Source organism: Fistularia commersonii, chromosome 24, assembly GCF_037954325.1.
Source record: "Fistularia commersonii isolate RoL2024-O1a breed Wild chromosome 24, RoL_Fcom_v1.0, whole genome shotgun sequence".
Classification (NCBI taxonomy): Eukaryota; Metazoa; Chordata; class Actinopteri; order Syngnathiformes; family Fistulariidae; genus Fistularia; species Fistularia commersonii.
In genome coordinates, this window is record NC_141307.1 from 9,233,455 (window position 1) to 9,255,103 (window position 21,649).

General features: G+C 44.2%; 3 non-coding genes across 3 annotated transcripts; all 3 read right to left on the minus strand.

Annotated features, from left to right (window-relative positions):
• Positions 1-1,628: 1,628 nt before the first annotated feature.
• Positions 1,629-1,747, minus strand: LOC147220309 (5S ribosomal RNA). The gene has a single exon (XR_015108635.1). It is a non-coding gene; the product is annotated as a 5S ribosomal RNA (ribosomal RNA).
• A 2,002-nt stretch (positions 1,748-3,749) lies between these two features.
• On the minus strand, positions 3,750-3,913 carry LOC147220310 (U1 spliceosomal RNA). Its single transcript, XR_015108511.1, has one exon. It is a non-coding gene; the product is annotated as a U1 spliceosomal RNA (small nuclear RNA).
• A 646-nt stretch (positions 3,914-4,559) lies between these two features.
• On the minus strand, positions 4,560-4,743 carry LOC147220311 (U2 spliceosomal RNA). The gene has a single exon (XR_015108196.1). It is a non-coding gene; the product is annotated as a U2 spliceosomal RNA (small nuclear RNA).
• Positions 4,744-21,649: the final 16,906 nt, after the last annotated feature.

Here is a 21,649-nt window from a genome sequence, read left to right on the forward strand (position 1 = left end):
TGATATGAGATTCCTGAGCCTTGGGGTTTCCTTCTGATGACCACCTGCTTTTATTCTAATATGGCACTAATGGCAGGCAGCCACTTGCTGGGAGTACAATGCAAGGTGTGAAATGTAGCTGAGGCCGTGGTCTTCACATTCTACAGTCATGGCCAAAAGTTTTGAGATTGCCACTTTCACAATGTCTGTTCCTTCATGGTTTTTAGGTGTTTGCCAGATGGTTCTATTGTTGTGTCATTCTCCAAACTTTTGGCCATGACTGTACAGACCTGGTCGTCACATCACAATTGATGAACAGCTTTACCCATCAGAAACGTTGCCCTTTGATTCAATATATTGCTACAAAACCAGATAAGTTTGGCATCAAACCACCAAACACCAGCTTTAAAGAATTCCAAAGTAATTTACAACTTGTCAACTATTTACAACTTTACAACTATTAACACAAACGCCATCTTCAGAAAGGGTCAGAGCCGCCTGTTCTTCCTCAGGAGGCTCAGATCTTTCAATGTCTGCAGGACCATGCTGCAGATGTTCTACCACTCGGTGGTGTCCGGCGTCATCTTCTACGCTGTTGTGTGCTGGGGCAGCAGGCTCAAGACAGCTGACGCTAACAGACTCAACAAGCTCATCAGGAGAGCTGGATCTGTCCTGGGCGTGGAGCAGGAGTCTGTGGTGCAGGTGTCAGAGAGGAGGATGCTGAAGAAGCTCCTCAGCATCATGGACAACATCCATCACCCCCTGCATGCCACACTGACGTCCTGTCAGAGCTCTTTCAGCCGTAGACTGATACCACCGAGGAGCTCCAATGAACGCCACAGGAGGTCTTTCCTCCTGAGGCGATCAGACTTTTTAACTCCTCTCCATTCAGCCGCCGGCAACCATAACAACCTATCTTTAACCTAAAAACAAACAAAAATGTGCAATATCTCATTTCTGTGCAATATTCAGAAACTGTGCAATATTTCATCATATTTCATCTCATCTCGTAACAGCTACACTACAATGTTCCCTTCTATCATACTATTGTGCACTCCTTACCTCACTTGTTACTAAGACACTTATAGTTTTATCACTGCTTACTAAGACACTTTATAGTTTCACTGAGACACTTTATAGTTTATTTTTATTTCTAATTCTGCCTTTCTTTTATGATTTATTACTGTTATATTTTCTGTAACTCTGGCACTGCAATTTCCTTCGGGATTAATAAAGTTGTTCTTATTCTTATTCTTATTCTTAAGAAAAGAAGCGAGGAAGGCAACGAAGAGGATGAGGAGTTCAAAGGCAGTGGGTCCTGATGACATGCCGTACATGTGGAGGCATGGAAGTGTCTAGGAGAGCCAGCGGTACGGAGGTCAGCGACTGGATGATTCAAAAGAAAAAGAAATACAGCACACATGGAAAAATACTGTACAGGGATGACAAGAAAGGCGACGAGCGACAGACAGAGACGGCGAGACAACTATGACTGAGACAAAGGTAAGGCGAGGAACTATGACTGAGCGCTTCACTGTGACTCCGGTGGGACAGACACAAGGGAATGAGCGCGGGTGTCCGTGTGTGAAATGTTGGCGCTCTTGAGAGACAGCACCCCCTGCTGGGGACAGAGAGGACGAACATGAAAAAGCTTGCGGCACCTGGTATTCCAAGGCGGTCTCCCATCCAAGTACTAACCAGGCCCGACCCTGGTTGGCTTCCGAGATCAGACGAGATCGGGCGTGTTCAGGGTGGTATGGCCGTAAACGAGGGAGGCCCGCGCGGAAGGGCTCTTTATAAGCAGCCGTCCTCTGTCTTTTCCACCTCCAGTCATTTCCACATCTGTCAGGAGCTCCTTCTATTTAGTCTCCATGACTACAGCCAGTGGCGCCCGAGGCTACTCGAACCGAAAATCATCAGACACTCCTTACGCTACAGCCTAAGGTAAAAAGGGAGCGAGCAAAGGCCATAGCAGAAAAGTTCAAGGTGGAAGCGGGACTCCGTCGGGGATAGGCCCTGAGCCCCTTCTTGGTCGCAATGGTGACGGACGGGCTGACGGATGAGGGTAGACATGAATCTCCACGGACCGTGACCTTTGCGGATGCCGTTGTGATCTGTAGTGAGAGCAGAAAACAGGTGGAGGTCAATCTAGAGAAGTGGGGGTATGCACCGCGTCTCCGCCGCTCGGCCCGGAGCGACGGCGCATCTCCCCCATCGCCCCCATCGCCCCGGAGACGGAGGTCACGTTGGAGGCCGACGTTCCTGCTTTACAAGAAACAACATGGCTGATGCATCTTCCGCATCTGCCTGCTCACGTGGCGCGCGGCCCCCCGACAGGACGCCGGAGCATCAAAGTAAACCCAGGACTTCAACAAGCAGACTCCTCGGAACCTGATGAATGAATGGGGAAAAATGATAGAGAGCCAGGGGTAGAAGCTGTGACTACTGGCGACCGCAAAGGAGCAGAGACCAGCGTAAAAAGAAGCGAGGAGGGCATCGAAGAGGATGAGGAGTTCAAAGGCAGTGGGTCCCGATGACGTAGCGTACAGGTGGAGGCATGGAAGTGTCTAGGAGAGCCAGCGGTACGGAGGTCAGCGGCTGGATTATTCAACAGCGAGAGACACAAACGAGAGAAAAAGAAATACAGCGCACATGGAGAACCACTGTACAGAGATGACAAGAAAGGCAGCGAACCGAAAATCATCAGACACTCTTTACCTTCGGCTGCAGCCTAAGGTAAAGGGGGAGCTGCCAAAGGCCATATCAGGACTGGTATGCACGGTGGGACACTTCATGACAAGAGAAAGAGAAAAATAAATAAAATACAAATGGAAAAAAGGACGAGTACCACAGATGCAGTATTTGCGCCCAGAATGCTCATAGACAAGTACAGAGGGGGCCGGCGGGAGCCGCATTGCCTTTTTGTACACCTAGAAAAGGCCTACGACAGGTTGCCAAGAGAGGAGCTCTGGTATCCTATGAGGAAGTCTGGAGCGGCAGAGAAGTGTGTTACACCGGTGCAGGACATGTATGCTAGCTGGGAGACAGTGCTGCGTGCGGTGTGCTGTAAGACGGTACCAGAGAAGTTCAAGGTGGAAGCGGGACTCCGTCGGGGATAGGCCCTGAGCCCCTTCTTGTTCGCAATGGTGACGGACGGGCGGGCTGACGGATGAGGGTAGACATGAATCTCCACGGACCGTGACCTTCGCAGATGCCGTTGTGATCTGTAGTGAGAGCAGAAAACAGGTGGAGGTCGAGATAAGATAAGATAAGATAAGATAAGATAAGATAAGATAAGATAAGATAAGATAAGATAAGAACAACTTTATTAATCCCGAAGGAAACTGTTGTGCCAGAGTTCCAGAAAATATAACAGTAATAAATAATAAAAGGCAGAATTAGAAATCAAAATAAACTATAAACTGTAAAGTGTCTCGGTGAAACTATAGAGAGGTGGGGGTATGCTCTGGAAAGGAGAGGAACGAAAGTTAGTCGCAGCAAGACAGCATACATGTGTGGGGATGAGAGGAACTCGGGTGGAACGGTGAGGCTACAGGGAGTGGAGATCAAGAAGCAGGAGCATTTCAGGGACTTGGACACTCTGGATTGTTTTCTGGCCCGATCGTAAATCCACGCTTTCGCGGTGCACCTGCCATGTGCAACGACAACTCCCTGGTTGGGTCACAGCCCGGCCAGGGAGGGTGGGCGCGCGCGACCATAAACAGTGAACCCGGCCTCCAGCGACACAGACTTGCTCTTGAACAGCACGACAGGGGAGAGCGCGGACGCAGTCCCCCACTACCAGAAATTATGCAGTCGAGATTCCCACATTTGGGGAATTCGCAGGGGTCAGCACAGCCGCAGTGCAATGGCTGAGCCTCGCCCTGGGTGAACCACCTTCTTGATCATGGTATCTCCCCTGCCAGGTAAGTATGAGTCGCACGCGTCCCGCGCACGGAGCGCTTTCACACGCACGCCGTTCTCAGTCGGGGGGGAACCCACGCGGACTCTTCCGGGAGCTCACACGCGATCCCTCTCGCGCGCGCACACACACACACGCACACACACACACACACGCACACACGCACACACGCACACACGCACACACACACACACACACTCCGTCAAAAAACCGTCAACTCTGAGTTCTGACAGGCCGGGACGCCGAAAACGACACGGACGCTTCAATTTTCACGAAGAAGTCAGAGGACAACCGGAACACGTTCCGTCCGTCCTCCTGATGCCGCGAGGGGTTTCTGCCGCTCTACGGCCGGGAGAACTTCCCCCTGAGCCCAGTCTGACACAGTCTATCGGGGGCAATCCATCCCTTTCAAATGCGATCCATTTAGGCTCAGTTCTGGTCCATAGTGGGATTTTATTGGGCTGCACGGGGCGAATGGTAGGGACAGGGTTTCAGGCAGACACGCTCGTGTGTCGCTATCTACCGCTCCCTACCGGCAGAAACAACGGGGACAGTGTCGCTGGTCACGCAGGGCACAGACAAGATCTGGATCCCGTGTGTGTTGGTTACGTACAACGTTGTTGGGAACCACGGTAACTTTGATATTGGACACAAAAGCGGGTGGTGCACCATTCCCACAGATACTGCAATACCGGGTCGATGCGCGGAGTGGACGGAGCAAGCCCCTATTCCATCTCCCTGTTCCAATTTTATATTTGGTCCCCGGATAGGGGATGTATCAGATATTAAACTCATAAGAACAGATACTACACTTGATCTTAGCCAAAAGGGCGAGAACCGTTAACACCGCGCCCTCGCTCGACGCCACCGCATTCCCCGCACCGTCAGCTTCACTCACGACTTCATACAAGAAACAACATGGCTGAAGCATCTTCCGCATTTGCCCGGTCACGTGGTGCACGCCCCCCGACAGGACGCCGAAGCATCAAAGTAAACCCAGGACATCAACAACCAGACTCTTGGAATCGTGTCCCCTTCAAATCCACCTGGAATGTGGCAAAAAGTCGCCCGTGAGGAGAAAAGACACAGGTGGAAAAGGGACGTTTGCACCGCTCACGATACACTGGGCTGCAAACGGGCGCCATCTTGTGAACCCGTCTGGTTACCGCATCGTTGCGACCAGCTCTCACAGAGACTCGTTGCTCATCGCCGGGAAACACAATTCAAAAAACGTCACGAACACAAGACAACAGTAAAATGGATTTAAATCCACATTTACATTTAATTACATTCATGTTTTCGTCACTACCAGCAGAACAATTTTTAAACACGACGGTAAATCATCTCGTCCCGTGGCGAACACCCACTGGACCCCGGCACCCCAAACAGCCTTCGACGGCCTTGAACGCTAACCCCGCCCCGCACCGGCTAATACCGGCTGTTACGACGACTGCTGGTCCGGACGGAGCCGATCGCGCTCGGTTAGACCGCCGCTTTTTCGTTGTCGTTTGAGTTGCCGACATTCAATTACAGACGCGCTCCGAGGCAAGATGGCGGAAGGCCGCGAGCTAGTCTGTTTGGCTAGCGGAGCGGCTTAGTTAGCCTTACCTCAGCTCACGAAATCTGTGACGTCGTCGAGATTTCTCGGCCGAAAGGACCTAAATTACCGTCAAAAATCACCGGGAGTTGCTTCGCGGTTGTTATAAACACGGTCAATTCGGTTGTAGGTCGAGAAATCGTCACTATTCTCTGTAAAAGTGAACTTACGTCGCGGGGCTGGACAGCGCTCTTGACCGGAAACACATCGTGGAACCCCGGAGCCTTCAGGGACCGACATAAACGGTCATAAACTCTTCGGTTCAATTCTACTTCGAACTATTTAAATTAATTCTACTTCAAACTATATGAATTAATTCTAATTCTAACCATATGAATTAACTGTACTTTAAATTATGAATTCAGAAAAGAGATGTGGGACCTGTGGAATCCCCTCCGTGGACACTTTCATCCCGAGTCCCGCTTCTCTGTACTCTTATACTGGCATTCTGTGGCTTAACTGATGCCAGACCACCATCGTTGACATGCAGAGGTTTTTAAATGCACTGAATGGAGAGAAGTTCTGACACACTGTTGATGAATCAGGTCCAAGTCCAGTCACCCAGCAGCCCAGGAGTCTCCTTCTGTGCGCCGGTCTGCTCCAAGACCTCCAACATCATCCCCGTCTGCAGGAAAACAAAGAACCACAGGACCCTGGGTACAGATCTCCCATCCTGGCTCTGTAGGAGTGACTGACGTCCTCTGAGCACCTTGTTGTTCTGTCTTACCTGAGATCCAACACCGACCCGCCTTGGACCCCCTGCTGTTCACCTACAGTGAGCAGGACCAGAGGAGATGCCGTGATAATGAGCACTGTTGAGCAACTTGAAAGTCCTAGAAAGTGACATCTGGACATCTGGAGCTCATCTGATTATAAACCACAGCGGGTAAAAACACAAACACATAAGCTGCACTTGTCTGTGAACTGCAGGTGTTCACATTGTAATGAGGTATTTACCCATTAACCTTTTTTTTTTTTAACTTTTAATTAAATACATACTGGTAACATTTGCAAATATGTCCTGGAAAAGCAGTGCCTGTAACACGGCTGATGGAAAATGTTCATAATGAATAAAACAAGGAAAAGTTCATCCATTTTTTATCCCCACTTTGTCCCAATCCGAGTCATTTTTGGCTTTGCACATTTGACCCTCTGTTGCTATTTAACTATGAGAGACAGTGCTGGGGTTAAAGATCTTTAATAAATTAACTGGTAAATTCTTCAGTAAAATACCAATAAACAAGATATCACAGAGCTCCCACAGACCTGTAACTTCTTTTTTAAGATGCCCCTCTGTTCTCCACACCTTACCTGTATTAATGGCACCTGTTTGAACTGGTTACCAGGATAGAAGACACCTGTCCACAACCTCAAACCGTCACACTCCAAACTCAATCAGGCCAAGACCAAAGAGCTGTCTAAGGACACCATAAACAAAAATGTAAACCGGCACCAGGCTGGGAAGACTGAATCTGGACTAGGAAAGCAGCTTGGTGTGAAGACATCAACTGTGAGAGCAATTATTAGAAAATGGAAGACATACAAGACCACTGATAATCTCCCTCCATCTTGGGCTCCACACAAGAGCTCACCCCGAGGGCTCAAAATGATGAGACGCCCACAGGGGGACCTAGAGAATAAGCTGCAGAGAGCTGGGACCAAAGTAATAAAGGCTACCATCAGTAACACACTACGCCGCCAGGTACTCAAACCCTGAAGTGCCAGATGTGTCCCTCTACTAAGATAGCATGTGTCCCATCGCGTCATCTAAATTTACTGGAGGGCATTTGGATGATCCAAAAGAGGACTATGAATGTCCTATGGTCAGATGAAACCAAAATACAACTTTTTAGTAAAAGCTAAGTGTGTTGTAGCTGGGGGAAGGAATGCTGAATCACATTCAAAATAACACCATTGCCAGTGTGAAGCATTGCTTTGGGGCTGTTTTTCTACAAAGGGACCAAACGACTGATCAGAAAGGCTGAAAGGAAAGAATTAATGCGGCCATGGATTCTGAGATTTGGAGTGAAAATCTCCTTCCATTTGCAGGAGCATTGAAGATGAAACGTGGCTGGGTTTCAGCATGACAATGATCCCAAACACACCGCCCGGGCAATGAAGGAGTGGCTTTGTAGGCAGGATCTACAAGAGGTAAGAGGTCTGCATGGAGGAATGGGCCAAACTACCAGCAGCAGTGTGTAAAAACCCTGTGAATACATCAAGGGTAGGCAAACCCTTCAGCCGAAGGGGATATTCAAATCTTTGTACTTTTTAAGACCTTAAAACACTTTATAGCCTTGCCTTTGACACTTTATGGTTTTATTTGTATTTCTTATTCTCCCTCCTTCCGACTATTATTTATTATTGTTATGTTTTACTTGAAACTCTGGCACAACAATTTCCTTTGGGATAAATAAAGTTGTTCTTATTCTTATTCTTAAACAGGCCACATCTGGCCCATCAAAGATTGGTACAGAATTCATGCTTGATATGTATGATTGGATCAACGAATGTGGGAGCTCAAACTGGAGATTATCAATTTTTGGAGCTACTTCAGAACTCTTGAGAATTTATCCTGAACTGAATGACACGGATTGGCTTTGTTATTTCACATTTACTGTGGACCTACTGACACACATGAATGAGCTGGACGTGAAGATCCAACCGAAAAAACGGTTTGTGAATGAAATGCAAGCAAATGTCAGAGCCTTCAAAACCAAGTCGGTTTTATTTTCAAAGCGAATATCAAAAGAGTCTGATATGTACTGTTCACAAATCCATTTTTTGTTTTACATGTATCATATTGTCAAATTTTAAAAGTCAATCCGGCCCCTGAGCCAAAAAGTTTGCCCGCCCCTGGAATACCTTATGAAGCCTTTCAGAAAACCTTTGACCTGTCATTGCCAGCAAAAGGTACATAAGAAAGTATTGCAATGAATGTTTGTTCCTGACCAACTACTTATTCTCCATCATTATGTCCAAATAAGTTTGTTAAAAATCAGACAATGTGATTTTCTGTCTCTCATAGTTGAAGTATACCAATGATGAAAATGAAAGACCTCGATCATGTTTTTAAGTGGGAGAACTTGCACAATTGTTGGCTGACTAAATACTGTTTTGCCCCACTTTATCTGGATACTGGGTACTGACACCTATTCAAATCAACATTTTAAAATGAGCTGATTTAGACTGTAATGATCATTTTGAGCTTATTTTAATCAAATTGTCAAATATTCAAATACAACGTTCAAGTTTTTAGTTTCACCTATGAACAGGGTGATGGCAATCAGCACCAACAACACACTGAAGTCTCACAGCACCTTGTCTGGACTGAAAATCAATGTCAAAATGAAGCTATGACAAACAGTGCACCTCTGCGTGAATTCTGTCCTCTTTAAACATATCTTGAACCCCCGGTGCATGTCTTTGTGATAACAAGTCATAACTTCTCACTCCAAACTTACCTGAAACACAATAACAAATAAAATCTTCAAAGGGTACAGAAGAGACCTGCATGTTTTATTCCTCAACCGAGCCAAGGCTTCTTAATCCATCCCCACATCTGTCATCTGGGAGGCCTTCAACCTCTTCCAAGTGCATGAAACCACCACAAACCTGGTCAGAAGCTTCCTCCAGCATTTCTTCTTCTGTAAAATATCCACAGAGTATAAAACATGGTGATCATTGGAAGTGGGCTTCAGGGCAGGCTGCGCCACATCCCCTCTAGCCTTTACCATGGCAATGGAGATGATCATCGGTGCATCTCGGTTGAACGACGGAGGGGAGCTACTGCAGGCTTGACAGCAGCTGCCTCCGATCCGTGCCTCCAAATAATTATTGGAAAAGCCCCCCAGTACAACAGTCAAAGAACATGAAATGACCACCTGGATCCCCACCATCACCTCTACCAAATGCCAGCTGGAGAAGCTTCACTCCAACACTACCTGGGGAAGAAGAAGTTGGAAGCCAACAAGTGTCAAGCATAAGGCCCTGACCCTGGCATTCAAAACCACCTCAGGAACAGGTCCAGCATATCTGAACGAAATGATAAGACCTTATGCTCCCGGCAGAGAGCTGCGTTCCTCTAATACAAACCTACTAGCAGTACCTTTTGCTCGCTCTAAGCGATCTCAGGCAAAACTGTTCTCAGTTCTACTACCTCAGTGGTGGAACAAACTTCCAGAAGCAACAAGACTAGCATCATCTATCTCAACCTTCAAGAAACAGGTAAAAACTGTTCTCTTTCAGGACTTTTTACTGCGCTGATGCCCCAAGTCAGGTTAGGCAGCAAGTTAGGCTATGCAGTGTGTGTGTGTGTGTGTGTGTACGTTTGTGTATGTCTATGTCAAAAAAAAAAAACAAAAAAAAAAAAGCTCACTAACCCAAGCTTACTGTTCTTTATATTTCATGTGCATCGTGTATTTTGCAGGTGTATTTGCAAGTGTATTTGCAGTCCCTATGTCCTCTATTGTAAGTCGCTTTGGATAAAAGCGTCTGCCAAATGCAATGTAATGTAATGTAATGTAATGATTTATGGACGTAGTGAGAGAGGATATGAAGGTAGTTGGTGTGAGAGAGGAGGATAAGAGAATAGAGTTAGATGGAGAAAGTTGACCCGCTGTGGCGACCCCTGAAGGGAAAAGCCAAAAGAAGAAGAAGAAGAAGAAGATCTGGTGAACGAATATGCTGATCAGGAATGACTGCACAATATTAAAACCACATACTGTATAAATTCACTCAAATTCAGTCCCAAGAATGGAAGATAAAGCCATTTGGTAAAAAATGTTTATCTTGCCAAGTTGAAGGCATTCTTTAAATCTGGTGTTTGTTGCTGACATATGCTGGATTGGACGGGACTTCGCATTATATATTTTACATTTACTGAAATCCAGCCCTGTGTTTTAAAAGATAGAACCATTTGGTCAAAATTATTTATCTCACCAAGTTGAAGCATCTTGGGAAATGTTTTAAATATCAAGGGAATTCTTTAAAACTGGTGTCTGGTGGTTAAATATGTCGAATTGAACGTGATTCTACACAATGTATGTTGAATTTACAATAATCCAGCCGCAGGTTTAAATGATAAAGCCAGTTGGACATCAAGTATATATCTCACCAAATTGAAGTCATTTGGAATAAGTTGTAATTATTTTTTCATTCTTTTAAGCTGGTGTCTGGTAATGAAATTTGCTGATAAGGATGTGGTTCTACACAATACAGAATAAACACAATGTATAAATTCACTCAAATCTAGCCATATGAATGAAAGAAATAGCCATTTGGTCAAGAGTGTTTATCTTACCAAGATGAAGATTTTTGGCACAAACTGTAAATAACTTTTGGATTCTTTAAAGCTGGTGTCTGTTGCTGACATATACTGGATAGGATGTGAATCTACACTATATATATTATATTTACTTAAATCCAGCCTCAGGTTTAAAATAAAGAGCCAGTTGGACGGTAAGTGTTTATCTCCCCAACATGAAGGTTTTTGGCAGAAGCTGTCAATAAATTTGTAATTCATTAAACCTGGTGTCTGGGGATTAGATATGCTGAATTTTATCTGATTCTTCACAACATCAAATCCACACAATGTATAAAATCACTAAAATCCAGTTGCAAGAATGAAAGATAAAGCCATTATTTCCAAAAAAATTATCTCACAATTGAAAGGTTTTGGAACAAGTTGTTAATTACTTTGGAATTCTTTGAGGCTCGTTTCTTTTGTTGAAATATGTTGAAATGGATGTGATTATACACAATCTTAAATCCACACAATGCATAAATTCATTATTATCCAGCCGAAGAATGAAAGATAAAGCCATTTGGTAAAAAATGTTCATCTTGCCAAATTGAATGAATTTGGAACAAGTTGTAAATTACTTTTGGATTCTTTAAAGCAAGTGTCGGTTTCTGAAATGTGCTAGATAGGAAGTGATTTTACACACTTAATGTCACATTTACTGAAATCAGACATCCTATCTTTAACCTAAAAACAAACAAAAATGTGCAATATCTAATTTCTGTGCAATATTCAGAAACTGTGCAATATTTCATCTCATAACAGCTACACTGTGCAATATTTCATCTCATCTCATAACAGCTACACTGTGCAACATTTCATCTCATCTCATAACAGCTACACTACAACGTTCCCTTCTATCATACTATTGTGCACTCCTTACCTCACTTGTTACTAAGACACTTATAGTTTTATCACTGCTTACTAAGACACTTTATAGTTTCACTGAGACACTTTATAGTTTATAGTTTATTTTTATTTCTAATTCTGCCTTTCTTTATTATTTATTACTGTTATATTTTTCTGTAACTCTGGCACAGCAATTTCCTTCGGGATTAATAAGGTTGTTCTTATTCTTATTCTTATTCTTATTCTTAAATCCAGCCGAAGGTTAAGAGGATAAAGCCATTTGGAAAATAAATGTGTTTATCTCAAGAGGTTTGAGGTTTTAGGCAGAAGTTGTAAATAACTTTGGAATTCTTTAAAGCTGGTGTCTGGTGATGAAATATGCTGAATAGAATGTGATTCTACACAATTTATGTCACATTAACTGAAATCAAGCCGCAAGTTTCAGAGATAAAGCCATTTGGTCAAAAAGTGTTAAACATACAAAGTTGAAAGACTTTGGCACAAGTTGGAAATAACTACGCGATTCGTTAAAGCAGGTATGTGGTTGTCAAAAACGTTTAAAAGAATATCATTCCATAAAATATATGTCACATTTACTGAAACCATGCATCAGGTTTAAAGGATAAGCCCATTTGGTAAACAAGTGTTTACCTCCACAGTTTGAAGCTTTTTCACGCAAGTTGAAAATAACTTTGGAAATCATTAAAACTGATGTCTGGTGCTGAAATATGCTTAATGGCATGTGATACTACATAAAATACTTCACAATTCCCAAAATCCAGACGCAGGTTCAAAAGATAAAGCCATTTGGTTAAATAGCTTATCTAACCAAGTTTAAGCTTATTGGAACACCTTTTAAATCACAAGATAATTCTCTAAAGCTGGTGTCTGGTGCTTAAATATGCTGAGCAAGATATGATTCTACAAAATTTTTGTCAGATTTAATGAAATCAATCCGCAGGTTTCAGAGATAAAGCTATATGGTCCAGAAGTGTTTGTCTCACGAATTTGAAAGATTTTGGCACAAGTTGTAAATAACTTTGGAAATGGTTAATGCTGGTGTCTGGTGCTGAATTATGCTGAATAGGATGTGATTCTATACGCTATCTTTCACATTTACTGAAATCATGCTATATGTTGAAAGGATAGTGTCACGGGTCGGGGGCGGACTCGGGCAGGGAACCACACCAACAGGGCTGGAATCCGATCTCTTTATTTAGAGCAGAGTCTCAGTAGAGTTATAGCAGAGTTACAATTCTCTGGCGCCAGGCAGAGCGTGCCGCTGCTCTTTATGGGGATGTTGATTAGCGGCAGCTGGCCGCTGCTGCAGCTGGGCGCTGATTCTCAATTGGACCCGGCCGTGTCTCCTCTCGGCTGCCGAGGATAGTGTCTCAACGGGCGCCTCCCGGCGCCCCACGGAGCCGGCCTGGGCGGTCGGGGTGGAATTGCCGTATTAACGAGGGGTCCAGGATCCGCCGAGCCGGAACCCAGGATCTTCCCTCCTGACCATAGCCCTTCCAGTCCACCAGATATTGCAAATGATACACATTTCTTAAATCCAATTTCGTGAAAATCTGGGCCCCGTGGAGCAGAGTAAAAGCCAAGTCAATAAGGGGAAGTGGGTACTTGTTCCGGATGGTGATCCTGTTCAGACCCCGGTAGTCCACGCAGGATCTGAGGCCCCCATCCTTCTTCCCCACGAAGACGAACCCCGCCCCGGCCGGAGAGGTGGATGGTCGTCGCCAGGGAATCTCTGATATACTCTTCCATGGCGGTTCTCTCGGGTCTTGACAGATTATGTAGTCGACCTCTGGGTAGAACTGCGTCCTGCTGGAGGTCTATGGCGCAGTCATAAGGCCGGTGAGGGGGGAGGGTCAGGGCTTTGTCCTCGTCGAAGACCCGGGTGAGGTCATGATACTCGGAAGGGACGCAGGATAGGTCCGGGTTTAATGGTCGACCTGGGGCAGCGGGACTACCGGGGGTTGGGGCGGAGGTCAGGCAGGTTGCATGGCATGATGTGCTCCAGGTCCGGATTTTGCCGGCAGCCCAGTCAATGTGGGGATTTTGTAGTTGCAGCCAGGGGAACCTGAGCACCAGGGGGGGAGTGAAGTCCAGACAGGATGGCGAAGGAGATTGATTCGGAATGGTTACCAGAAATCCGGATACGAACGGGGACGGTCTGGCGCTGTACATGGGCCAGCCGGTGGTTGTTCAATGACAGGGCGCAGCGGGGTGGTTGGATAGCTGTGGTGGGGATGAGGAGCTCTTTAACCAGGGCCTCGTCTATGAAGTTGCCCTCTGCCCCTGAGTCTACCAGCGCCGAGACCGAGCGCTGGTGCATGCCCCACTCCAGCGAGGTTGGCACCCGTAGGTGAGCCAGCGGGGAGGAGATCACTGGCGAGTCACTGGCGAGCCTTGGCTTTTCCCAGCTTGGCCGAGCAGGTGGCGGTGTAGTGGCCCACCTCACCGTAGTAGAGACAGGCGTTCCGGTGCCGCCGGGCAGTCTTCTCCTCAGCGGTGAGGTGCGCTCGGCCCAGCTGCATGGGCTCCTCCCCTGACGCGGCGGGACCCGGGGCTGGAATTCGGGCGGAGTGGTGAAGTGGGGTTACGGGAGCCGGGATAGGGGCGAGGCAGGGCTGGGGTTCGGTACGAAGGGGGTCCCGGGGCTTTCTTCTCCCGCCGCCTCTCGCGGAGCCGATTGTCTATCCGGATTGCGAGGTTGATCAGTGCATGCAGGTCCGGAGGTCCGTCCCTCCCCGCCAGCTCGTCCTTCAGCTCATCATTGAGCCCCCTCTGAAAGGCGTATCGTAGTGCCGGGTCGTTCCAGTCACACGCTGCCGCCAGGGTCTGAAACTCAACAGCATACTCAGCCACACTCTGTCCCCCTTGGGTGAGGTCGCCCAAGCGTTTCGCTGCGTCGTCTCCCTGGAGAGGGTGGTCGAAAACTTCTCTCATCTCTGCGGTGAAAGCGGCATAGGACCGGCACGGCAGTCCGTCTCTCCGCCACACCGCCGACCCCCAGCGTAGTGCAGCTCCGGAGAGTAGACTGATGGTATATGCTATCTTCCGTTCGTCTGTCTTGTAGGTCATCGGCTGCAAGCCAAACACTAGTGAGACTTGTAGCAAAAATCCTCCACATGGGGCTTCCGGTGACGCAATGTACTGAGACACACGCAGGGAGTTGAGCTCTCCCGAAAATTGGTAGTATTCGGCTGTTTATGAAAAAATACTTGACAGTTTAATGGTGGAAAAGTGAGTCTGAAGCATTGCAGATTGGGATGAGCACGGTCAGAGACACACGGAACGCAGCAAAATAGCAAAAACAGCAAGAAGAAGCGAAAGGAAAACATCGGCCGCCATCTTCCCCAAGCCAGGTGAGCGGAAAAACGGATGAACAGAACATGGAGAACATTCTTCGCGAGTTGAAAGAGTTGAGGAAAGAAAATAAGCAAGCATTTGCAGACACTAAGGAACAATTAACTAGACTGGAGGTGTCAGTCACGGACTTGATTCAAAGGATGGAGAAGCTAGAGCAGAGAACTGAGGAAGCGGAGACCAGGGTATGCCAGGTGGAGGACACAAGCCAGCGCCATGAGAGGATGCTGAGGCACCTGTTGAAACGGGAGGCGGCCCTGAAGAACATGTGCGATGATCTACAGAATCGGATGCGCCGCAACAATCTGAGAATTTATCAAGTCCCCGAGGAAAGTGAGAAAGGTGGCATGATTGGTTTTGTGAGGAACTTAATTGAGACGGCGCTACAACTCCCGCCCGAGCTAAATATAAAAATCGAGAGGGCACACAGATCACTGGGGCTAAAGCCTGCGAGTTCAGCGCCTCCGCGCTCCATTATCGTGAGGTTTTGATTATACAGTAAAGGAAGCAGTGCTGCGACAAGCATGGGCCCAAAAACGAGTGAAGTTCCAAAAGGGAGTGATTTACTTTAACCAGGATTACTCTCCAGAAATACAGAGGAAGAGAACGCGGGTCCGAGGAGTGATCAAGCAGCTGAAGGAGAAGGAGATCCGGGCAATGTGCCGCTATCCGGCGCAGCTGAGAATCAACTTGGAGTCGGGAGTGAAAACATTTCCTACGCTGGTGGATGCTGTGCCAACGTTGAAGAAGCTGGGCATCGAGTTGCAGGTTAGCAAGAGAGAGAGACTGGAATGGGAACTCTCAAAAGATACATGATACATACAAGACAGGATGGTGGGAAGAGAGAAAGAAAGGACACATCAATGTCCGCCGCAGACCTGCGGGCTGTTTTGCTGGACTAAAATGATGAGGAGTACTGTGCCCGGGTAATGTTAAAATAATTAGATAACATTATTACTGTCAATCTTGAAGTTCTATGTGTATTACTGTTCATAGTTTAAACAGCCAAATATGCTGAAGTTAAGTGAATCATATTGTAAAGTTATTGAGAGGAGAGGAGAGTTAACTCTGTTATTATTTTCAATTTATATTTTTCTACAATGAGACCCGTGTTGGGATCACCGCCTCACCAAAGATTTTGTTTTTTTCTTTGGTCTGTGGTTTGGACAGCACTCAGTGCACTTTGCCCAGAGGGAATCTTAAATCACAACCCTCTGCCTGCATTACAACAGGAGCTGGACAGATCTCTGTACTCAGAACAGAAAAAATAAAGTAAACATATGTGACTTCCAATCGTCCAGCTGTGTTTTAAGAGTTCTTATTTCCTTGACATGTCGGTTAGGTCGGCACAAGTGATTTTTGTTACTACTAGGGCAAGGATAGTTACTTTATGCAAAGGTGAATCTGGGGAGAGTAAAATGAAAATAGGAAATACCGATTTATGTCAGAGGTAGGGATTGTCAGTTATAATGTCAAAGGATTAAATAATCCTATAAAAAGAAAGAAAATGCTGACTCAGTTGAAGAAATTTAATTGCTCAATAGCGTTACTACAGGAAACTCACTTAAATTAGGTAGAACATAAGAAATTGAGGAGAGACTGGGTTGCACAGGTATTCTATGCTTTTTGTTCAAACAGCAGAAAGAGGAGTAGCAATTTTAATTAGTCATTCAATTAGTTTTGCAATTCAGACAGAAGTGAAGGATAAAGCGGGGAGATATATACTTATTATGGGAACCTTGGGTGGAGTAGAGCTAACTATCATGAATATCTATGCCCCTGATGAAGATGACCCCAATTTATTTAAAGAAGTGGCAACTGTAATGGCAAGAGAAGCCAGAGGTACTATAATTTTAGGAGGAGATTTCAATTGTGTTTTAAATGTAAAATTGGATAAAACTCCTTATGATTATGGGCCCATTAGCAGGAAATCCAGGGCAGCAAAACATATGTTGGAAGAATTAGGACTTGTGGATGTTTGGAGGGCTAAGAACCCGACCACGAGGGATTTCACCTTTCTGTCCATGGTACATGGGTCATACCCAAGAATTGATTTGATTTGCATTTCAAAACAAAGCTTATATAAAGTCAGAGAATGTGTTATTGAACCTGGTACCCTATCTGATCATGGTCCTGTATATATGAAATTAAATTTAGGCTTTGGTTGGCACTTCAAATACTGGAGACTAAATATCTCATTGTTGACGGATCCAAATATAAAGGAAAACATAAAAAAAACAATTGATGAGTACTTCAAAATTAATGATAATGGATCAGTATCCCCCTCGACTCTTTGGGAGGGGGCAAAGGTGGTGCTGAGAGGGAAATGTATTGAAATTGCGATTAGATTAAACCAGTGGTTCTTAACCTGGGTTCGATCGAACCCCAGGGGTTCGGTGGGTCAGTCTCAGGGGTTCGGCGGAGGTCAAGACACACATTGGTGATGACATCACTGGCTGCAGGTGATCACGCAACATAGCTTGGCCTATCCGTGCTGCAGGGATTTTGGCGCGCTCAGTTGTAGTAACTTGTGACTGTCGTGATGGTACGTCATGTGATTTCTTTCTTAATATTTTAATCCCTTCATACTAATTATGTCGGGCAAAAAAAGAAAGCGGTCGGAAGAACACGTACAATACGTATTCACATGTATGACGGAACGTGATTGGAATCGATGTCCTAACTGCATGATTTGCAAAGACAAGATGAGCAATTCTAGTCCAGCACCGGCAAAACTAAGGGACAGCTTCCTTAAGCTGCATGGAGATGGGAACTACAAGAACATAGCACTTGCTGAATTCAAGGTGAAGGGAGCCAGATTCGATGAAAAGGCTACTCTGCCTGTTCTTTGTACCCATCAACGAAACGATCCTCGATCCAATAAAGAAGGGTTCGGTGAATGCGCATGTAAAACAGGTGGGGTTCAGTACCTCCAACAAGGTTAAGAACCACTGGTCTAGATGCTGAGAAGGCGTTCGACTGGACATATCTGAAATTTACTATGGAACAAATGGGATTTAATATGACATTTATAAAATGGATTGAAGCACTGAATAAAGACTCAATATCAAAGGTCAGGGTGAATGGGTACTGCTCCCAATTTTTTCACCTTAAAATGGAGTTAGGCAGGGGAACCCAATCTCGCCTATTTTGCTCACATTGTGTATCGAACCGCTTGCTGAATTGATAAGGACAAACGATCAGATCGAGGGAATAGTAGATGAAGGAGGGGAGATGCACAGAATTTCGTTGTTCGCGGATGACGTTCTTTTGTTTATAAGAAATCCTCAGGCATTGCATAAGGGCCGGTATAGATGACTGAGGGACTATGGGGAGGTGTCAGGGTACAAGGTGAATGAGGGGAAATCAGAAGCAATGATGATAACAGGATGCTGGCCGACATGCTTGGACGGACAGGTGAAATTCAAGTGGTCAAAAGGGGGCTTTAGATACCTGGGAATCATTCTCACACACGACACAAGTCAGCTATATAAGGCAAATTATGGCAAACTAATTTCTCAGATCAAAAATGACATGGAAAGATGGGAGGTGCTTCCTTTGTCCTTAGTTGGGAGGATAGAAAGTATCAGGATGAATGTCCTACCTAGAATGCTGTTTCTGTTCAATGCTCTGCCTATCACTGTTCCTGTATCTACCTTTACATTACTGGATAAGCTCATTTCCAAATATATATGGCAGAACAAGAGGCCCAGAGTGAGATTGAAAATACTCTGTGCACCCAGAGATAAGGGCGGATTGGCCTTGCCACACTTAAGAAGTTACTACCTGGCAGCACAACTTGGAAAAATGGTCTCATGGATAAAACTAGATATGGACACAAGATGGGTGCATATAGAGCAAGGTTCAGATAAAAATGTTTCGCTTTCAACTCTCCCCTTTCTAAATTCAAAAGCAAGACGTGGACTTAAGATACAAAATGAATATGTCAACCATACACTTAAGGTTTGGGAAAAGACAAGACGATTCCTGAATCTACCTCTAGCTCTATCGAGGGCAGCAAAAATAACAGCAGCAGGTGACTTTCTGCCAGCAAAGATGGACGGTGGTTTCATTAGATGGGCAGGGAAAGGTTTAATCACAATAAATCAGTTATTTGAAGGAAGAACTCTGAGGGCTTTTTCACAACTTCAGGCAAAATACGACATTGATTCTAAGGATTTATTTTGATATTTTCAAATTCGACATTATTTGATGACACACAAAGAATGGGACAATATTAAAGAAGCTTCAACTAATTTTGAACAATATTGGACTGAGATAGTTGAGAACAAAATGAACATTAAAAATACAATATCAGATATATATGGCAGGATACATATGGACACTTCAGTTGACACACTGGATGTGAAAGCTAAGTGGGAACTGCAATCTAATGCCATGATTGCTGATGGAGAACGGGAGAGTTCTTGGTTGCCCTGGCAACAATGTTTAAGCAGCCCAACATGGAGGGAGTTCAGCTGGAAGTTAAGAATAAGGTATTTTAAATCTCCCTTGATAATAGCTTCGTATGATAATAACTGTTCTCCCCTGTGTTGGAGGGGCTGTGGCATAACGGGGGACTTTTCCCACATTTTTTGGGACTGCCCTAAACTGATGAAATTCTGGGAAGAGATAAAAAAAACAAATAAGTGAGATTTTAAAATTAAACAGACCAATTGATCCACAGCAATTTATTATGGGTACAGCATCAACAAGCGGCCTAAGGAAAAAACAGGTGTTTACGCTTAGAGTTCTTCTATTAATTGCACATAAAATGATCACAGTAAATTGGCTCAAACCCCACCCACCTACCCTGGACCAGTGGCGTCAGAGGCTTAAGGATGTAAACTGCATGGAACGCATAACAGCAAACTTACGACTTCAGACAGACCTATATCTTGACAAATGGGCACCCATTAAAAAATATTTGGAGAGTTGAAGATATTATCTCTATTTGACTGAGTTAGATGCTTTTCTTGGTGTTTGTGTTTTGTTTTTTTTTTGTTTTTTTTTTTCTGTTTTTTTTTTTAGTTTTATTTTATTTTTCACTTGCTATTGAGGAAATAAGTGACCTATAAAGAGTATTGTATAATGTATATCTTGTTATGAGGTTTTGTAAGAATGTATAAAACTCTGTTAAGGAACCTGTTCTAATAAATGTTCAAAAAAAAAAAGAAAAACATTTTTGACCAAATGGCTTCATCTTTCTTGTGGCTGGATTTGAGGGAATTAATACATTGTGTAGATTCTGTCATGTGTAGCATCACATCCAGATCAGCATGTTTCATCACCGGTCACCAGCTTTAAAGAATTAGAGATATTTACAACTTGTGCCAAACAACCTTCAACTTAGTGAAATAAACATTTTAGGTCCAAATGCCTTTATTTTCAAACTTCCGCCTGGATTTCAATACAGTTGACCAATAGAGTGCAAATTCACATCACATTCAACAATTTTCAGCAACAGACACCAGCTTTTAAGAATTCCAAAGCAATTTACAACTTGTTCCAAATGCCTTCAATTTGGCGAAATAAACATTTTTGATCAAATGGGTTTCTCTTCCCTTCTTGCGTCTGGATTTCAGTGAATGTATACATTTTGTAGATTTTATATTGTCTAGAATCACATCTTAATCAGCATATTTTAGCGCCAGACACCAGCTTTAAGGAATTCCAATGTTATTTACAACTTGTTCCAAAGAGCTTACACTTTGCAGGGTACACATAATTGGACAAATGGCTTTATATTTCATTCTTGCTGCTGGATTCTAGTGAATTTATATAATGTGTAGATTTTTTATTGTGTAGAATCACATCCTATTCAACATTTTTCAACAAGAGTAACTACCTTTAAAGAATTCTGAAATAATTTACACCTTGTTCAAAAAACCTTAAATTTGGCGAGATAAACATTTTTGACCAAATGGCTTCATCTTTCCTTCTTGCGGCTAAATTAGAGTGAATTCATACATTGCGTAGATTCTGTATTGTGTAGAATCACATCCAAATCTGCATATTTCATCAACAGACACAAGCTCTAAAGAATGACACGAAAACCATCAACTTGATGAGAAAAACAATTTTGACCAAATGGCTTTATCCTTTAATCCTGCGGCTGGATTTTAGTAAATATGAAATATATTGTGTTGAATCATGTCCTATTACGCATATTTCAGCAACAGACACCAGCTTGAAAGACTTCCAAAATTATTTTCAACTTGTGCCAAAAACCTTCAATTTGGTGAGATAAATACTTCCTGAACAAATTGCTTTACCATTTAAACATGTGGCTGGATTTCATTAAATATAAACTATATATTGTTGAGCATCACATTTTTTTTTAGCATTTTTTAATTTTGTACTTCTTTTATAGCTGGTGTCTGGTGCTGATATATGATGAATAGAATGTGACTCTACAGATTAAATGTCATATTTACTGAAAACCAGCAACAGGATTAAAGATAAAGGAAATTAGTCAGCAAGTGTTTATCTCACCAAGTTGAATCTTTTCTGAGCAAGTTTAAATAACAATGGAAGTCTTTAAAACTAGTGTCTGGAGTTAGAATGTTTTGAGTAAGACGTAATTCTATTACAATATGTCACATTTACTGAAATCCAGTCGCAG